Here is a 15694-nt window from a genome sequence, read left to right as displayed (position 1 = left end):
CCAAGCAACAAAAGGCAGGGGCAGAACAGATAAATAAAGTGTGTCCTCTTCCCTTTGGCTTAGCTGTTGGTGACTAACATAGTGTTTGAAGACAACAGAGACTTACTGACAGCTTAATGTGTTAACAAGCCACTTCTGATTCCTCTTACCGCACAGTGGGAACAAGCAGGATGTACAAACAGAGTCCTGTTACTGCCTTAAAGCTCCAGCATTGTGGGCAAAGTTCAAAGCCACAGGCCAATAAACTAAGCGCTACAAGAAATTGTAAAAAAATCCACTCAGGTCATTGCAGACAGGAGACTTGTTAACAGCATTGCTCTGTGTGCTTAGTTAAACTGTTTCAGCTGAAGTGATTGGAAAGACGCCTCAGCTGAAACATGGTGGAGCATGCGTGTCTAGATGAACCCAGTGTTTAGTGTGTGTGAGCGAAAACTCAAACACACTGCTTCATCATCGTGTGGAGACAGTCACAGCTCGCGCCATGTCAGGGGTGACAAAAGATGTTAAATGAAAAGATCTTCTGTAACGTTTCATCAACATCTCATGTGTGAGCACAACAGTAGTTTATTCCAACAGTTTCACACGTGGGCTCAAGTCACACAAGAAAAGCAAAACTGACACTTTTTTCACTCGTCTGCTGTGGGACTCAACCTCTCCACAGCACGAAACACTCGTCAGCTACAGCAGCAGAGATGTGACTTAGTGGCCTTATTATTATTTTTTTAAGTGCTACTAAAGTGGTTAGTTATTAACACAGGAATAACACACGTGTGACTCCATATTGTAGTGGTTTGCACATTTGCCTAACAGGCAAAGAGTCAGTGGTTTGATTCCAGCCCCAGGTGTTGTGGTAGGAAGGGCGTCTCATATAAAACTCTGCCAAACCACAACAAATAGCTGAAAGCAGCTTTTAAAAAAATCAAATCTGCAGGCAGAATGCACAAGTTTCAACAGCATATTGCACACTTTGAGCTGAAGCTGCTTTTTAGCAGTGAAACCTTAGTTTTAAGTGTTTTTATTAGAAAGTTACACATCACTTTGATGTGCACAGGAAACTGGACGTATTTGTACTAGATACCTCTTAGGTATCAGTTGCTAAAGCAAAATTGTGGTGTGAGAGGAATTTTATGATGCTTTTGAATTTTTTATTGTCATTGCACGTGTCACAAGTACAAGGCAAAGAAATGCAGTTCGCATCTATCCAAAAGTGCTTTAGCCATGATATAGATATATTACAAATATATATTAGCAATAGTATAGATATATAAATACATTACAGAAATGGGTCTATTATGGTATGTAATAGTGTACACAGTAGGAAGTTATGAATATGCTATAACTGTAAGTATGTACAGGCTGTAGTGGTGTAGAAGCTATGTACAGACTATGAAAAGGATATAAATATGAAAACTATACAGAAATGTGATGTGGACTCCCAGGAACTTGAAGCTGCTCACACGCTCCACAGCCGTCCCCTTAATGTGGATGGGTGGATGTGGGTCAGCATTCCTCCTGTAGTCCACGATGAGCTCCTTGGTCTTCTCGGTGTTGCATACAAGAGGAAATATGAGGATGAGGAAGATGAGTATGACTCAGAAATGGATGATTTTATTGATGATGGAGGTGAGGTGCAGGAGGAAATTTCTAAGCACATTTCTAAGCCTCATCTTCGTCATTGATGAGGCCAATCACCGTGGTGTCATCTGCAAACTTAATGATGGTGTTGGAACCATCAGCAGGTCTGCAGTCGTGGGTGAAGAGGGAGTAGAGGAAAGGGCTCGTCACACAGCCTTATGGTACACTGTTCATTGTGATGGTAGATGAGCAGCGGTTATCCAGCCGGACATGTTGGGGCCGGTTGGTCAGGAAGTCCAGTAACCATTTGCAGATGAGAGAACTGATGCCCAGGCCTGTCAGTTTCCTGATGAGTTGTGAGGGGAGGATTGTATTGAACGCTGAGCTGAAGTCTATAAACAGCATTCTGGCGTAGGTGTTGTTGACCAGCTGCTCTCAGCACTTTGTGACGATGGGGGTGAGTGCTACTGGGCGGTAGTCATTGAGGCTTGATGGGTTGGAGTTTTTGGGTATCGGGACGATGGAGGTGGATTTGAAGCAGGCCGGTACCACAGCAGTCGTCCTGGATGAGATTCTGGCAAACTAACTCAGGAGAGGAAAACAGTCATAATTCATAAGTCAATGAATTATCTGTCTGTTACTTACTCTGTCCGAAAGAAGACTTACAGGTCTAATATTTATGCCCTTCTTGTCTGAAATTCCCAGTTTTTCCAAAGATATCCAGTGGACCAGTTTGGATACTTCGGTGGGCCAGCCCCGCTCTAAGGTATCGGATTGGAAGAACGGCTTTCTGAGCTCAACGATGGTGATGAAGATCAGTTATAGAGTGGATGCATTAGTTCACCAGTCAAGGTGATTTTTCACTTGTTTTTCCATGAACACAGTAAATGCAATGATCATTATTATGATATTACCACTACATTGAAATTCCAAAGAGTGCATTTTTACCCTCTTATTATTAAGAAATTAATAGGTAAGTATGGAACAGCTAGGAGAGAAACCGGACGGTATCGCTGTGTGACGGATATTTATGCATGTACAGTCCTGTGGAAAATTCTGAAACTGCTCTTTTCTGTTTAGTTTTTGTTTCCAAGCAACCAGACCTTGCAGCTTTTAGAGTAAAGGTCAACTTTGAAAAAACAACGATATTGCTTTTTCACTTGTTTTCAGTCCAGTACCTGACCGTCCTTGTACCTGACCATTTCCAGTGGAATTTGTTTTTGTTTGTTGATCACTGATCTATGACATTGTGCAAAAGTCTCAAGTCTTTATATTTAGCCAGGAAAATGGGAAATACTTTCAGCAACTTATTGAAACATGCACATATACATATATGGACATATATTATATCTCTTGGCTGGCCTGGGAAGTCCTTGGTGTTCCCCTGGACAAGCTGGAGGAGGGAGGTCTGTGCTTCTATGCGTGGGCTGCTGCCCCCACGACCTGGCCCCAGATAAGCGGAAGAAGATGGATGGATGCACAAATATTCAGGGATATATTGTATAGAATACAAAAACAGAGTTTGTGGCAACAAAGTTTAAAAGTCAATGTTTAGTACGACCGGCTGTATTCTTCAACATAGCTTGAACTACCTCAACCAAGCTTTGTGTAATTTACTGTAATTTATGTGAGTAGTCTTCAGAAATCGTTCTCCGGGCTTCCTGAGAGACATTCAAAGCTCTTCTTTGACACATGACGTCGTTTTGTTCTGTTCTTCGTCAAAACGATTCCACACTGGTTCGATGGTGTTGAGGTTGGTCTTTGGGGAGATCGCTTGTAGAGCTCCATCGTGCATGTTTCTCTTCAGTTATGCTTTCTCTGTATTTGTGGTGTGTTTGGGATCACTGTCATGCTGACAAAAGAGCAGTTGGAAAAACAATGTTTACCAGGCAGTAATGCATGATGGATCAAAATCTGACTTCACTCTTCTGCACTCATAATTCATACAAATTTGAGAAGATCCCCAACAACACCGGCTGAAATGCAATGCTGAAACACATTCATAAAATGACTCAGGCATAATATTCAAAGTTGACTTAAAGTGTTGATTTAGTATTTTTTCAGATTTTCTGCACATTTTTTCAGTCCACTGCACAGTGATTAGTTCTTATTTAGTGTTTGGTTGTGCAAACTCTACAGCTTAGTTGTCCCCGCCCTCCTTTGTCCTCCTGTCCCCCTCCCCTCCAGTGAGGAGGTAAACAGTTTGATGGCGTGTGGGACAAAGGAGTTTTTAAGTATGTTGGTAGTAGACTTTGGGAGAAGCAACCTGTCACTGAACAGACTCCTCTGGTTGTTTATTATGACCATATGCAGAGGATGCCCAGCATTGCCCATAATTTCCATCAGTTTCTTTGGTGTCCTCTTCTCTGCCACTGTCGACCACAGAGCCAGCCTTCCTAAGGAGTGACTCAGAGGAGATTCCTGATATAATTCCAACCCCACCTTTAACCCACCTCTCATTCCTACCACACCCTCACATTGTCTCGCTGTCCTTATACATGTCTTGCACCACCCTCACATATTTCTCTGCCACTCCTGACTTATGCAGTACCATCATTCCTGTCTTGGCACCTATCATACTGGCTGTACATGTATTTGCTAAACCCCATCATATTTTCTCCATTATTGGTGGAGTGCCCCACTGCAGGAAGAGTCCTAAAGCCTGACTGGGGCCTGTCTGTGTGGAGTTTGCATGTTCTGCCTGTGACTATGTGGCTTTCTTCCGAGTACTCGAGCTTCCATCCACAGTCCAAAAATATGCACAATATGTAGATTTGTCTTTCTAAATTGGCTATAAATGTGATGTCACATGCTTAAAGTGTGTAGAATTAAGTAAAACAATTAAAATAAAAAAAATGTGCTGATTAAAATGTGATTTTCAGTCTTTAGCAATGGTCAGTAAGACTAGAAAAACACTAAATAAATGCAAGTAGATTACAGTACAAACTACAGTACACTGGAATCTTTGCAGCTCTGAGGGGGAATAAGTAGTTTAACTGTGACAAGCTGCACCAGACCAGAATTTATATCGTGCGTATGTGAAACATGCAGAAGAATAAAAGTTTGGGATTTTCTTCTTCTGTTAGTGGCTTCTGACACAGGTGACACTGAAAATGGCTAAATATACTTTTTTTAAAATCATTGAATTTTTATTTACATTTAACCTTTTGTATTGTTTATATTGTCTATTTTGTTACTTAACATTCTGTTTATTTTAACCTTCATGTACAGCGCTTTATGACTGGCTGTCTACAAAAAGTGGTAATTAAATAAACTTTGCTTACTTACTCCATAAAATGTCACCGCACTACAAGGAAATTGGAAATTAGCTCATTACCAGGAACTATCTTGTGAGAAACTATAGTTGCAAATTCCATGAGCCAGGGCTGTAAGGTAGTACTAAGAACTGCTCCCAGTGATGGATTCTAAGAAAATTCCTAGAATTAGAATAATTTTCCTTCTAAATTTAGCAGTAAATCCTGGTAAGCCTAAAAGTGATTCACAAAGTATCTCAGTCTGTAATAGAGCTCTGAAAGATTAAAAACTGTTAGGCGTGAGGAAGTGGACTTTTAGTTTTTCTTAGGAGTTAAGAAAATGGCAGAAAGATATAATGTAGCCAGGAGTACATATCTAATAAGCATTTAAGTTTTAGGGAATCCCATCATCAATTAAGCAAAGCAAACTGTGAATATTTTATTTCCTCACTTAAGTAAAAAGTTCAAGTGCACTCTGGTGACTTTATAATTTTCAGGTTATCTTCTCCTTTGCTTTAATGCCATAGTATTCCCTGCTCTCTTCTGTTCTAACATATACTGTTAAAAAGTTTAAAGTTTCTTTACATTTCTCAAATATTTCTGCAAAATTGTGATTCAAAGCATCACCGCCACCTTATATTTTAGACGTGGTTTTTATTCATTGCTGAAAATTGTCTGACATTTCCACATCACCATATCAAAATTATCCATATCACCGAGGGCCAAAGGTATGTGAACATCTGCTTTTAGCATCTGGTGAGACATCCTGGTGCAGGCACAACTGAAACTAGCATTCATAGTAACCGCTGGGCAGTCCTAAACCTGGGCTTGGAGGAATTTAAAAGCTTTTACTCTGGGATTGAGGAGGGTCTCCTCAAATGACCTGCTCGCTTCATTTTTCTACATTTCTCTTGGATTAAGGTCAGCACTTGGCTGTTCTAAAACACTGACTTTATTCCTCTTGGATTCCTGATGGAATATCTTGTATACTGAGCATTGCTGTCTTACTGAACCAATTTCCATCCGTGATAGCGAGCAGTCTTAGAAAGATAAAGATCAAATCTATGGCACTGAGGCCAATCATGGGTTAGTGTTATTACTGTCTCCAAACGAAATGCTTCTCAAATCAGACAGTTCTAGTTTAGGTGTCATCTGGTCAAGTTTGCACAGGATGGTTGTTCCCTGTTCTCATTATGATGGACCCTTGAAGTTTAGCGATTTTTAAAGTATGTGACAAATGCTTTTAGCTTCTTAAAAGTTATATAGCCTCCAAGACGATCATGTCTTCTTTCTTGGAGCGATTTTGTTTGTCTACCTCTTCTTTCGAGTGTAACAATGGTCTTGAATTGCATTTGTTTATTCAACCTCTGACTGTGAACTGGTTGGGTCCAAATGTTTTGGTTCTGTAATCGTTTCCAGCCTGATGTGTGTTAACGTGTCTTGCTTTGAGATGTATGATTTTCTCAGAAATTGAATTTCTTCATTTCTTTGAAGTGACAATTCACTTCATGTCATGTTATTTGGTGATAGATTTCTGTTTCTGTACCCTGTACTCCAATTTCAATTCAATTCTATTTCTTGAACTGAGGCCTTTGTTTACAGAAATAAGGTGTTTAGATAATTAAAGCAAACTGCTCTTGTGTCAGCTTTCTAATTATACATTATGCATGACATTTTCTACTGTTATAACAGAATATAATTATATAAAGTACATTTTTATTGCATAACTTTTTTTATTTAATTAAAGCAGGAATTAAAGCAGGAAGCAGGAAAAAACATTTATTGCTCTAGTTATTTACTTCATGATGACTTAAGATGAATTAAAGCCATAGCCATAAATGAATCTTATTTAGGTCTCAGAGTGCAGTCCAAGCAATCTTACAGTATGGGAGTAAATTACCTTTGCAGGTGAATCAGTAGTTTTACTATAAAAAGCTGTGCCAGACAAGGATTTATATAATATGTATACCATATGAAAAATGCAGCAGAATAAAGGTGAAGGTTTTTCTACCCTATTTTGTTTTTGACAGGGCTATCGGCAGCATCTGACACAGGTGACACCTAGAATTGTTAAATAATATCATGCATAAAATGTCATCACAATAAAAATAAATGAGAAATGAACACATTACCAGGAATCACCTCTGTGAATTCCACGAGCAAGGGCTATAATCACGCAGTTTCCTAGTATGAAGAACTGCGCTTAGTGATGTTAATCTAGTACAAAATTCTTAGAATTAGAAAAAGAATTTCCCCTCAAGCTTTAGCAATAAATCCTGGGGTAGAAGTTATTCAAAGCATCTCAGCCCTTAAGAGAGCTCCTAAGGTCAAAAAGTGTTTGAACTGAGGAAGTGAACTTCCAAGAAGTTTAAGAGTTTCTTAACCAGATAATAAAATGCCAGAAAGAACAATTTTCTCCTCCGAATGAAGAGTTACAATATTTTCAGTTTGCATAATCTAGTTATTTCATTACTTTCTGCTTTAGATACTCCACTCATCTTTAGAGCATAACATGCAAAAACAAACTGAAAAGAAAAAGCTGTCATTTTATATTTAAGATTTGCTAAGTGAACCATTACAAACTAATGCACTGATTAAGAAATTAGAAAATATTCCAACCTAAAAGTCTCCAGTGATTGCAAGTAGCCATTTCAACATGAAGCTGAAGGTAAAGTATACTTGGTGAACTACTCATGCAGTCTAATCTTGGATCCTGTGGTTATAACTGACTAATGTATGAATTTGCCACCATAATGTAAGTGATTGAGTTACTTTGGTAACAAGTCACAACTGAAATCAGAGTGTGTGGATGCACATACCCATCATTGGTGCTCTCCTTTACTTTGACAAAGAACACTGCAAAGAGAAGTTTCATGAGCGCTTTTATGATGAAGCTTGTGATTTTCCACTTCCTAGTAAATCATTTGCATGAGTAATGAAGAAACTGACTAGACTTTCACTACTGGAAAGCTAGTGAAAGAGATGGACCTCTATAACGTGGTTGTTGGATAAAGTGTTTTACATAATTTTCCTGCAAAAGTGACCCTGGATTCAGTGCTGTATAAATAAAAATCCAGTGAATTGAATAGTTTAATTACCGTATTTTCACGACCATAAGGCGCACTTAAAAGTCTTAGATTTTCTTCAAAAAGTGCGGCGCGCCCTATAGCGCGGTGCGCCCTATGTGTTGTAAGGAGGACGTAGTAGAGAACACCATGAGAACGTTAAAGGGTGAAGTGTGGGCGTTGATCGTATATACCGGGACAATCGCACATACCTGTATAAAAGAACAGGTATGTGCATTATGCAGGACATCGTTGTTTTAACAACCCTGAAAATGGCAAAGAGACACGCTTACGAAGCACAGTTTAAACTGAAGGCCATCAGCTACGCGGAGGAACATGGAAATCGAGCAGCGGCGAGAGAATTTAAGATTAACGAATCGATGGTTCGCAAATGGAGGAAGCTGGAAAACAAGCTCCGGCAGGTCAAGAAAACGCAGCTGAGTTTCCGCGGACATAAGGCGAGGTGGCCCGAGTTGGAGGAAAGACTCGAGCGGTGGATCATCGAGCAAAGAACGAGCGGGAGAAGCGTTTCGACGGTCACCATTCGGCTAAAAGCAGTTTCACTAGCTGAAGAGATGAACATTGAACATTTCCAAGGAGGTCCGTCTTGGTGCTTTCGTTTTATGAAACGGTGCCATTTTTCCATCCGGACCAGGACTACGGTAGCGCAGCAACTTCCAGCGGATTATAAGGAAAAGCTGGCCATCTTCAGCTCCTACTGCAGCAAACACATCGGCGACAAAAACATCCAGCCCAGCCACATCACAAACATGGACGAGGTCCCGCTCACTTTTGACATCCCGGTGAGTCACACTGTGGAGAAGAAGGGGACCAGCACGGTAGCGATACGCACAACGGGGTATGAAAAGTCTTCTTTTACTGTTGTGCTTGGCTGCCATGCTAATGGACAGAAACTGCCGCCTATGGTGATTTTTAAGAGAAAGACTTTGCCTAAAGAGAAGTTTCCAGCAGAAATCATCATTAAGGCAAATGAGAAGGGCTGGATGGATGAGGAAATGATGAAAGAGTGGCTGAGGGAGGTGTATGTAAGGAGACCAGGTGGTTTTTTCCACGCATCACCATCGCTGTTGATCTGTGACTCTATGCGTGCCCATCTCACAGCCGATGTGAAAAAACTTGTGAAGCAAATGAACTGTGAGCTTGCTGTCATTCCGGGAGGCCTGACAAAGGAACTCCAACCGCTGGACATCGGTGTGAACCGCCCGTTCAAAGTAAGGCTGCGAGCGGCCTGGGAGCGATGGATGACCGGTGGAGACCACAGTTTCACTAAGAGTGGAAGGCAGCGCCGGGCGAGTTACGCCACAATTTGCCAATGGATTGTAGATGCTTGGGCTAACATGTCTGCTGGCACTGTTGTTCAAGCTTTCGCAAAAGCCGGCATCGTTTCCGAGGAGCCGCACGACACGGAAAGTGACTCTGACGGTGAAGACAGTGAACCTGGCATGTTTGATGGAGATTTAGCGCAGCTGTTCAATTCAGACACAGAGGATGAGGACTTCGATGGGTTTGATTGATGATAAAAATGTGAGTACCAAACTTTGTTTTGCTCCTGCTTTATTTTTAAATATGCACACTTGTATGCTTGTGTGTTGTTGATGATGACGATTATTGGTAATAAAAATGTGAGTAAGGTACCGAACTCAGGTTTGCTCCCGCTTTATTTTTAAATACGCATACGCTACTTGTAAGCGCCCTATGGTCCAGTGCTCCTTATGTGTGTGTTAAATACAGTAAGGGCACACATAACTGAGACTGCGCCTTTTAGCACAGTGCGCCTTATGGTCGTGAAAATACGGTACTTAAAATTATTAACTGAAAATGTTCATTAAAACGCTCTTGATAAACACAGCTACTAAACCTGCTGATGGCATTTTATGGTGATTTGTAGCCAGAGGAAGGAGCAAGAGACAGACTGAGAAATATAGTCAGTTAGGGAATGTGCCTTTCAATCAGCCAACTGGTTAACTTAACAAATGCTGGTCATACCCCCTGCGTGAATCGCTACCTTATAATGGTGGAGGTGTTTGTATGTCTCAGAGATCCAAGGGGCTATGTTGTCTGGGGGCTTTTGCCCCCTGGTAGGGTCTCCCATGGCACATGGTCCTGGGTGAGGGATCAGACAAAGACTGATTCAAAAAACCCCTACGAGAAGACGATCAACTGAACAGTTCATGCTGATCGGGATAGGGTTATCAGGGCCCAACCCTGTTAACGCAGCTACTTGGGGATGAGAGGGTTTGTTCCCTGCGGCTTCAGATCAGGGAACATGTCCTGACTGTCATCTGAGCTTATTTGCGTTCGAGTACTGGCCTTCTTGGAGTCCCTGAGCGGGGTGCTCTGGTGGTGAGTTGTATCAGGTGGCAGGAGAGGATGGTTGACACAGACCTGGCGCACCTAAATGTATAGTGAGGGTGCCCTGGGGACACCTGGCAGAGGCCCCGGTCCGCGGTCCACCTCTGTCAGAGGTTCGATAGCATTCTGAGGGAGACTGGGGACACTGAGTCCAAAGGGACCATGTTCAGCATCTCTGCTGCTCAAGAAGCTTCTCTGAACTGCGGCCACAAGGTGGTTGGTGTCTGTTATGGTGGTAAACCCGAATGAAATAGTGGACGCCAGAGATAAAATAAGCCATCAGGCTGAAGGAGGAGTCCCATCAGGCTTGGTTAGCCTGTGTGACTTTGGAGGCAGCCAATAGGTACTGACAGGCCAAGTGGAACGCAGCTCAGGCAGTGGCTAAAGCAAAAACCAGAGTGTGGGAAGAGAACTTGAAAAAGACTTTCGGGACACCCTTGAAGAGATCATGGCAAACCATCAGGCAACTCAGGAGGGGAAAGCGATGCTTTGCCTGCACAGTGTATAGTGCGGGTGGACTGCTGCTGACTTTGCCAGAAAACATTGCCAGGCAGTGGAAGGACTGCTTCAAGGACCTCCTTCGTCTTCCATGTAGGAAGCAGAGTCTGGGGACGAGGGGGAGAGCTTGTCTATCTCCAATCTCACTGAGGTCACTGAGACTGCTCTCACAGGTAGAGACTGACGAGGTACAAAACACATGCTATGGCAAGGGGGAGCCAGGACGCCAGATTGGGTACCAAGCCCCAAGTGCGATAGGAGAAGGATCGTTGAGTGTGAAAGGAACTGACCTGAAAGATAAAATCATGGCCAAGCATGAAACCTGGATCCCCCGTAGCCGGTTACCAAGACTATGTGAAGTACCCTCAGAAGGTCTGCTAGATGATGCTAATGCAGCACTACGGACGATACCTACAGCCACCACTACCGAGACTAACAAGCTGATCTACACTACGGCAGCAGTGATCAGTGAGATGCTTGGCTACAAGTTGAACAGCCACAAGGAGCAGTTCCCTCCATGGCAAAGGAGGCTAGAAGCTAAGATCAAGGTAGCAAGGAGGGAGGTTAGCCAACTATCAGAGGTGCAGAAAGGTGCGATGAAAAAGGTGCCTAAGTAGTACAGCAAGCTATCCATACCTGAGGCCTTTGAAACTGCTAAACAACGACTCACAGCCTTGGCCAGCCGCTTGAAGAGGCACACCAGAGAGATCAAAGGCAGGAGAATAAACCAGCTGTTCTCCACAGAACCAGCCATGGTATACTCTGAGTGGCAGGGGAACAATATGAGAACAGAACCTCTAAGGCTGGAGACGGAGCAATACTCTAAGAGCATATGGGAGAAGGATGCAACCCATAACGAGAAGTGGTTAGTTGATCTGAGGGCAGACCACAGCAACCTTCCTGAACAGGTTCCAGTAACAATCACAGTGGCAGACATCCAAGAAAGGGTCTCCAGTATGAGGAGTTGGACAGTACACGGCTCTTACATGGTTTACGCCTATTGGCTGAAGAAGCTGACTGCACTCCACAAGCATCTGGCAGTACAAATGAACCAGCTGCTAGTTGACAAGAGACACCCGGAATGGCTAACCGAAGGCCGGACATTCCTGATCCTCAAAGACCCCCAGAAGGGACTGGTTACCCTCCAACTACCGACCAATAACCTGATTCAGTATCACGTGGAAGCTCCTGTCAGGCATCATATCGGCTAAGATGAACAGGCACATGGGTCAATACATGAGTGGGGCGCAGAAAGGGATGGGCAAGAATACCAGAGGTGCAAAACACCAGCTACTGGTAGACCGAGCAGTCAGCCGAGACTGCAAGACCAGACTGACCAACCTGTGCACTGCCTGGATTGATTACAAGAAGGCCAATGACTCAATGCCCCACACCTGGTTCCTGGAATGCCTAGAACTATAAGATCAATAGGACCCTGAGAGCCTTCATCAGGAACTCAATGGGGATGTGGCGGACAACACTAGAGGCCAACTTCAAGCCCATAGCACAAGTAACCATCAAATGCGGGATCTACCAAGGAGATGCTCTGTCCCCACTGCTGTTCTGCATAGGCCTGAACCCCTTCAGTGACATCATTAACGAGACTGGCTACGGATACCGACTACGGAACGGAGCAGTTGTCAGCCACCTCCTGTACATGGATGACATCAAGCTGTATGCCAAGAGTGAACGAGACATTGATTCACTGATCCACACCACCAGGATATACAGCAAAGACATCAGAATGTCATTCGGACTGAAGAAGTGTAGTCGGATGGTAACAAAGAGAGGGAAGGTAGTCAGAACTGAGGGGATTGATTGATTGATTGATTGAATCTTTATTTTGAACATGTTGAAAAAGTATAAAAAAAATAGAATTAAAAGAGACAAATGAACAAAGCAAACAAAAGGAAAGCGAGCAACCACAACTCCAAATAACGTCCATGTTCAAAAAGGAGCAGGAAGAAGCATAAGCTTATTTAATCCCACCCCTTTTCCACTATCTAGTATCAATAGACTACAGAAATACCTCCTTGCAATTACATTATATGTTATGTGTAATTTTTTTTTTAATATATACACATATATGTTTCTATCTATCCATACGTATATACACACATATACACATTTTCAATAACCCCATTAACACCTGAAGGATACACAACCTACAATTTTATATATACACACACACACATACATGTATGTATATGTGTGTGTGTGTGTGTGTGTGTGTGTGTGTGTGTGTGTGTGTGTGTGTGTGTGTGTGTGTATATATATATATATATATATATATATATATATATATATATATATATACATACACACACACACACACATATATATGCATGCACAGGTTTGTTGGTATGGGTATATATATATATATACACACATACATATATATATGCATGCACGGGTTTGTTGGTATGGATATATATATATATATATATATATATATATATATATATATATATATATATATATATATATATATATATATATATATATATATATATATATATACATACATACATACATACATATATGCATGCACAGGTTTGTTGGTATGGGTATATATATACACATGTGTGTGTATATGTATATACATGTGTGTGTGTATATGTATATATATACACATATATGCATGCACGGGTTTGTTGGTATGGGTATGTATATACATATATATGTATATATACATACATACACACACATATATGTATATACATACATACACACACACACACACACACATATATGTATATACACATACACACACACACACATATATGTATATACACATACATACATACATATATATATATATATACACACACACACACACACACACACACACACACACACACACACACACACACACACACACACATATATATGTATATATATACCCATACCAACAAACCCGTGCATGCGCACACACGTGAAAATATTAGACAAGAACACCCTATCAAATCTCTACCTTTTCCCTGTACCCTGTAAAAACCATATCCTTAAACCGCTTTTTAAACTGCGCCATGCTTGGACATTGCTTCATATCTTTACTTAGTCTGTTCCACAGCTTCACTCCACACACAGAGATGCAAAAACTTTTTAATGTTGTACGGATACGAGGATGTTTTAAATTTAATTCCCCCCTCAAATTGTATCCCCGTTCCCTTTTAGAAAACATTTTTAGAATATTGTCAGGAAGCAGGTTATTTATTGCTTTATATATAATTTGTGCTGTGAGAAAATGAACCAGATCTGTGAATTTTAGAATTTTTGATTTTAAGAATAGTGGATTTGTATGATCTCTGTAACCAGTTTTATGGATTATCCTTATGGCCCTTTTTTGTAATAAAGATTGATGATAGCGAACATTTGTAAGTATTGCCCCAAACCTCTGCACAGTAATTCAAATACGGTGCAATCAGGGAACAATAGAGAATGTGGAGTGATTTGTGGTCCAGAATGTGTTTTACTTTACTCAAGATTGAGACACTTCTTGAAATTTTGTTATGTATATGATTTATATGAGACTTCCAGTTTAATTTATCATCTATAATCACACCAAGAAACTTATGTTCAAGTACTCTTTCAATTTCCACACCATCTACATGAATCTGCACTTGTGCATTTCTAAGGGAATTCCCAAATAAGATAATTTTAGTTTTACTTAGATTTAGCGATAGTTTGTTCCTGTTAAACCATTTTTTAATTTTGCACATTTCTGAAGTAATTGTATCCAGCAGCTCCTTTAGATTCCCCCCAGAACAAAAAATATTTGTGTCATCTGCAAATAATACTAATTTTAATATATCAGATGCCTTACAAATATCATTTATATAAATAATAAATAATTTTGGACCCAGTACAGAGCCTTGTGGAACACCACAAGCAATGTCCAAGCATGATGAGGAATGGACACCCAGCTTCACAAATTGTTTCCGGTCACTTAAATAATTTTTCACCCATTGCAGTACAACCCCCCTAATCCCATACCGTTCCAGTTTATTAATTAATATGTCATGATTGATTGTGTCGAATGCTTTCTTGAGATCCAGAAATACTCCAGCTGCATACTGTTTCTGATCTATAGCATTCGTAATCTCCTCAATTGATTCGATTAATGCCAGAGATGTTGATCTTTTTGATCTGAATCCATATTGACTGTCAGAGAGTAATTTATATTTATCTAAGAATTTGTCTAATCGTTTATTAAACAGGTTTTCTAGGATTTTGGAGAATTGTGGTAGTAAAGAAACAGGCCTGTAATTTGTGAAGTGGCGTCTATCCCCGGTTTTATACAGCGGCACAACTTTAGCTATTTTCATTTTGTTTGGCACTTTTCCCGTCTGAAATGATAAGTTGCAAATATATGTTAGAGGTCCTACAATTCCTTCAATGACCTTCTTGACGATTTTCATGTCAATATCATTACAATCAGTAGATGTTTTATATTTACACATGTGTACAATGTCAATTATTTCTTTTTCCTCCACTGATGTGAGGAACATTGAGTTAGGGTTCCTATCAATCAGGTTTTCACTACAGTCTACTGATGGCAGTGACTCAGGAATTTGTTCTGCCAGTTTTGGTCCAATATTTACAAAATAATGATTAAAGCTGTTGACCTTATCAGCAGTGTTTTCCATAATATTGCCATTATCGATAAAGTATTGTGGATAACTTTGTTGTCCAGAATTATTTTTTAATGATACCGTTTAAAACATCCCATATTCCTTTCATATTATGTTTATTGTTGTTCAATATTTTACTATAATACTCCTTTCTACATACACGTATAATATTGGTCAACTTATTTTTGTATTTTTTATATTTATTTTCAGCTTCTTTTGTTCTTTGTTTTAGGTATTCCCTATAGAGTGTATTTTTCTTTTTACATGCATTTTGTAAACCCTTAGTGAGCCATGG

This window comes from Rhamphochromis sp. 'chilingali' (genome assembly GCF_963969265.1).
Source record: "Rhamphochromis sp. 'chilingali' genome assembly, chromosome: 14".
In the NCBI taxonomy this organism is placed as follows: domain Eukaryota; kingdom Metazoa; phylum Chordata; class Actinopteri; order Cichliformes; family Cichlidae; genus Rhamphochromis; species Rhamphochromis sp. 'chilingali'.
This window is presented reverse-complemented; position numbering follows the sequence as displayed.